The sequence below is a fragment of the Somniosus microcephalus genome, chromosome 12 (assembly GCF_052327205.1).
Source record: "Somniosus microcephalus isolate GS21.2 chromosome 12, FLI_Smic_1.0, whole genome shotgun sequence".
NCBI lineage: Eukaryota > Metazoa > Chordata > Chondrichthyes > Squaliformes > Somniosidae > Somniosus > Somniosus microcephalus.
The window spans coordinates 45,387,577-45,393,899 of NC_140998.1; positions in this window are offsets into that span (position 1 = coordinate 45,387,577).

A 6,323-nucleotide genomic window follows, 5' to 3' on the forward strand; every position below is an offset into this window, starting at 1 on the left:
GGCAGAGAGCCATGGAGCAGGTACTACAGGGAATTCCACGCACTCAATGTTACTTGGACGATATCCTGATTACAGGAGATGACGATGAGGAACACCTTGCAAATTTGAAACTGGTGCTCACCAGGTTGAAGGAATATGGCCTTCGAGTTAATCGCCAGAAATGTGAGTTCTTTCAGAAATGGATCTCGTACTGTGGTCATGTCATTGACCAGGAGGGGCTGCACAAGTCACCTGACAAGATCGAAGCTGTTGTGAAGGCTCCCGCTCCGGAAAATGTATCCCAGTTGAGGTCGTTCCTAGGGTTGATTAACTATTACCATAAGTTTCTGCCAAATCTATCCACGGTGCTGCACCCGCTGAATGCTCTTTTGCAGAAAGAAGTACCATGGAAGTGGAGCGAGGACTGTAAGAAGGCCTTTCGCAAAAGCAAGGCATTGATCACCTCAGAGGAAGTGTTGGCTCACTTCAACCCAACACTACCTATTCGTTTAGCTGGTGATGCTTCTCCTTATGGTATTGGAGCAGTACTCTCACACAAGTTGCCAAATGGCTCGGAAAGGCCAGTCGCATTTGCATCCAGATCATTGACCTCCGCTGAGCGCAACTATGCTCAGATAGATAGGGAGGCTCTCAGCCTGGTGTGGGGAGTAAAGAAGTTTAATCATTACCTGCAGGGCCAGAAGTTTACACTGCTGACAGACCACCAGCCGTTGGTATCCATATTCAACCCTAAAAAGGGCGTTTCCATTATGACTGCGCAAAGGCTACAGAGGTGGTCCCTTTTCCTAGGGGCACACCAATATGACATAGAATACAAAGGATCAAAACAGCATGGGAATGCTGACGGTTTATCGCGCCTACCATTGCCAACGGTAGAAGAGGCGCCTACAGTGGACCCAGTGGAAATGTTCCACTGAACCATAGTGGAATGTCTACCAGTAACAAATTCTACCATCGAAAAGGAAACGAGAAATGACCCGACTCTCTCACGAGTCTACGATTTAACGGTGAAGGGATGGCCAGCACATGGCGAACCACTGTTGCCAGCATTCTCGCAAAGAAGAGAGCAGCTGTCAGTGTGCCGAGGAACTTTGATGTGTGGATCCAGAGTGGTGATTCCACCCAAACTCCAGCATAAAGTGCTAAAGGAGCTTCACGAGGGGCATCTGGGTGGAGTAAAAATGAAGAACCTAGCCAGAGCGTTTGTGTGGTGGCCAGGTATCGATGGAGACATCGAAGAAATGACCAAGAGCTGTCTAGGATGCCAGAAGGTCCAAAACGCCCCACCACAAGCCCCTCTACATCCATGGGAGTGGCCCTCATCTCCATGGCAAAGGGTACATATCGACTTTGCTGGTCCATTTATGGACTCAATGTTCTTAATCACGGTGGATGCATACTCCAAGTGGCCGGAGGTAATAAAGATGTCCTCCACCACCACGGAAAAAACCATCACAGTATTAAGGACCATATTTGCCAGGAATGGGCTGCTGGAACAGATCTGTTCTGATAATGGACCGCAATTTGTGTCCGAAGAATTCAGGAAGTTCTTAAAAAACAATGGGGTTAAGCACTACACGTCCGCCCCATACCATCCCGCCACCAATGGATTAGCTGAAAGGTTTGTCCAGACCTTCAAGAAGGCCATAAAGGCCATGGGCAATGAAGACATAAATCTACAACATAAGGTAGATAACTTCTTGTTGGCGTACAGGAATGCAACACATGCGGTTACAAACCAAACTCCCGCCATGATGTTTTTCAATAGAAGACTAAGATGCCGGCTGGATTTGATCAAGCCAAACATCAGAAGGGACGTAGAGAACCGACAATTTCAAGGCATGAATGAAAGGCCAACTAGAACCTTCCAGATAGGTCAACAAGTTTTGGCCCTGGACTACCGTACCGAGAAATGGCAGCCTGGAACTATTTGCACACGACTAGGACCGCTGATGTATACCGTGGACATTGGTGAAAGCATAATAAGGCGCCATGTTGACCAGATCATAGAGTCATCCGAAAAGGGACAACCTACTCCACAACTCTATACGCCTAATGCTGAAGCAGAGATACCCATAGTATCTACCTCAGATCCGGTGATACTGGAATCAGATGAACCCGACACTGGCATTCAAGCCGAATCGACCTTGCCAAAAGAACCTACTACACCACCGAAAACTACTACACCACCGAGGCGTTATCCGGACCGAGTCAGGAAGCCTCCAGAGAGACTGAATCTGTGAACTGTGGTACATGAAGTTGTGTATATATGTTATTATTTTATGTTAATGGGGAATATATACTGTTAAGCTAAAAAGGGAGGATTGTGGTGTATGTAACCGTTCCACCTTTAAGAGAACTATTTTAAGAGTTGCACTACTTTATCTTGGCTGCTGTATACTGTAATACCGGTGGTGACCACACCGGTATATAAGTGCTGTGTAATGATTTATTGGGCAGTTCCGCCCTGACCTTCAATTAGTAAAGACCTGTTAAAGTTTACTCTTGTGGTCTGTGTAGTAATTCTTAATATAACACACAGACCTAACACCAGGCAATGACTATCTCCAACAAGCGAGAGTCTAACCACCGCCCCTTGATATTCAATGGCATTACCCTCGCTGAATCCCCCACCATCAACATCTTGGGCGTCACCATTGACCAGAAACTTAACTGGACCAGCCACATAAATACTGTGGCAACAAGAGCAGGTCAGAGGCTAGGTATTCTGTGGTGAGTGTCTCACCTCCTGACCCCCCAAAGCCTTTCCATCATCTACAAGGCACAAGTAAGGAGTGTGATGGAATACCCTCCACTTGCCTGGATGAGTGCAGCTCAAACAACACTCAAGAAGCTCGACATCATCCAGGACAAAGCAGCCTGCTTGATTGGCACCCAATCCACCACCATAAACATTAACTCCCTCTACCACCGGCATACCGTGGCTGAAGTGTGTACCATCTAGATGCACTGCAGCAACTTGCCAAGGCTTCTTCAGCAGCACCTCCCAAACCCGTGACATCTACCACCTAGAAGGACAAGGGCAGCAGGCACATGGAAACACCACTACCTCCAAGTTCCCCTCCAAGTCACACACCATCCTGATGTGGAAGTATATTGTCGTTACTTCCTTATCGCTGGCTCAAAATCCTGGCACTCCCTCCCTAACAGCACTATGGGAGTACCTTCACCACATGGACTGCAGCGGTTCAAGAAGGTGGCTCACCACCACCTTCTCGAGGGCAATTAGGGATGGGCAATAAATGTTGTCCTTGCCAGCGATGCCCAGGTCCCATGAACGAATACATTTTTAAAATGCTGATCTAATAGATGGCAGGTAAAGTGGAGATCAGAGGCCTAATCCCTCAATGTTGTGATAGCGACTAGCAATGTGGTGAGAGTGGCTTCCGAGGTTGTAGAAATGACCTGCAAATTCCCGACAGCTAAATCTCTGCACAAAATGCAGTCAGCGAGAGCCTTTGCATTAGGCAAGGAAGCAGGGTAATGTGGGAGTATTTATGTGTTTTTTCCAGTTGTCACTTAATGGACTCACACAATGGCCACGGAGCTTCCGCCTCCCCTACACAGGCGAGTTTCCCGAGCTGCGTGAATCCCATGCTCAAGAAGTTAAAGCCAAAACCTGCTGTTAAAAAGCCTCTTAAGGGTCTCTCAATGAGCATTTAAGTACATCAATGAGGTCGCTCGCTTCTCCCGAGCGGGTCCATGGCACCCTGAGAAACGCGCCCGAGTTAAATGTCGGATAACGGCGGGTTCCTGACTGTTGTGTATGTAATAGGTATGTTACTTTAAACCTATGGCCAGGGCAGCACTACTTTGTAGGGCGTAGCGATACCGTAGTACCACTCCTGGCCATAGGGGTATAAATAGTACTGTGGGTACTGATCTCCCCTCAGTTTCCCACCTGTTGGTATTAAGTAAAGACCTACGTTGAATCTTCCAAGCTGTCTCGTCGTTATTGCATTAAGTATAGACACATACTTTATACTGACCGCTGGAAATTTCCGCGATTTTTACTGCTGACCCGCCCCCAAACCCGTACACTCCTAACTGGGAAAATTCCGGTCATGGTGTTTATTTTAACAGTCGTACAATATGTACTAGCTTGATAAAACTAAACGTAACAAAGTACTTAAAAATGAAGCTTTGTATACTGTATAGAAACTGCAAACACCATATTATGTCATGCAGGAGCTCAGTATTATCAATTGTTGGCCTGTGTTACCAATATATTTAGTGACAACTGTATATACGTTTTACCTACTTGGTTCTGTCTTCTCATGTTGCAACCTGATGGTAATTTGAAACAATTTCTGGTAACCAGAGATTTATAATACATTTTCAGTGTTGAGTTTAGATTCTCATTGTAAAACTTTTCAGGTACAGTGTATTGTATTATTTTTCCAATCATTTTCAGATCTGGGTGTTGTAATTCCTTGATTTGATTTAAAATCATACTGCACCCTTTTCCACCCACAAGACTGAGTGATACTTTCTGTAAGAGCTGGTGTTATCCTCTCATTTTGCCATATATTGTAAATAACCATGTATAATTGCACCACAGTTACATTGTAAGCATGTAAAAGATATGCAAATGTATTTTTTTCACTAAGATAAAAATGAAATTAATTATTTTTATTTTTATTTTGTTTAGCATGTCCCATGATTCTTTTTTAAAGCTAATTTTGCATAAGTTCCTTTGTCACATACCCACTGTACTGTCTTGCTACAAGAATATTTATAAACAGTGTTATGGATTCGATGTGCATACTGGTGTAAATATGGCCTTAATCAGATTGAGCTATGCAGTCTAAATACCTGGCTTTGTGAAAAACTTTAAACAGGTAATGTCAACTTAAGTTCTGTTACAGTTGTATGTTACATATTCTTAGATAAGTTATAATCTCTAAATAGAAACTTAGCAATGCTTATTGGTGTTTGTTATCTTGCATAAAACCATAACTTGCATGTTACTGGCACATTTTAATGCATTCATGGGTTCCCCTTTTTGTTATAAAGAAAACAGTTTTCTATTGTAGTCTGATTGTTTAAGAACATAAATGATGGCATAAGGAAAGGCCGTTAAACTTGAAAGAGGACCGACTAGAATCAGAGGGTTGTAAGAATGAGACCGAGTGCTGTCGGACAACTTAAATGTTTAGTTTCATCAGTTCTCAGCTTGGTGCTAAGTGGAGCAATGTATCGTGGTGGATAGTTTCACTTTGGGAGAGAAAAGGCAGGAACTCATGTTATCTGAATTTTGCTGCTACAGAAATGACTACTGAAAATTGACAACTGATTTGTATCAATGGTCTGCATTTCCTAAACATCTTGGCAAGAGACTGTTTTCTCATTTAGATTCTCCCCATTTTCTAGTTGCCACTATGCAATCTCCTTTAGCCTGGAAAGTACAATAATTTCTCTCCAACTGTTTGTTATCAATAAAGCTCTGCTATGAAGTGGCCAGATTGGATCACAGCAAGTCAGATTCTGCCGAAAAGCGCTTTCACAAGTCTGATTCAGCTGCAACATGTAAATGGAATGAGATGGAAATATTACAAATTAATTACATCAAAGTGTCTGGAAATCCTGATCCTGCTATATAAGATTTTTGGTGAACCACTTATTACAGTTATAAAGCAATTGTACTTGTTAGAATTGGAAGGAGTGAATGCAGAGAACTTGCAGCTTGTAGTGACCACCTGCTTATTACTTAACCTGTCCAATTACTGTAGGGAACTAAACTGTCCAATGCCTCTATACCTCCTCATTACTAAACATAATTTAGTTTCAGATGTGTTTAAGCCCCACATCCTGGTAAGTATGTAAGCCTAGAAGTTACTGTTGCTGCAGTAATCAAAGGTTAACTAAACATTGGTTAAGCTTTTGAGTTTCACAAAGCACGCTCGTTAATCCATGATTTTGCTGATTTAATGAGTGAGTCTAATGAGACGGCAGAGTCACTAATAGTGATTAGTTCTTGTTGAGCAGGCAGTATTTAGCATGCCCCTCAAATAATACAGGGGAGACTAGAACTGTTGTTTACCCAGCAATTTTACTTATCAGTGCAACCTACCTAACAGAGGAATGCATGTTTCAGTCTCCTGACACTGGAACCTCTTGCAGAAGGAGTGAGAGAGAAGGACAAACTTTATGGGATTGATAGACACCCACCTAGAAACACCTGGTGCAGTAGGCATGCAAGGAGATTTGAAAAACTATCAGTGCTGTGTCCAGAACTCATAGGACCTGGAGCAATCTTAGGAAAGGAACATTAGACCATGCAATAGAAGCACTTTGGAATA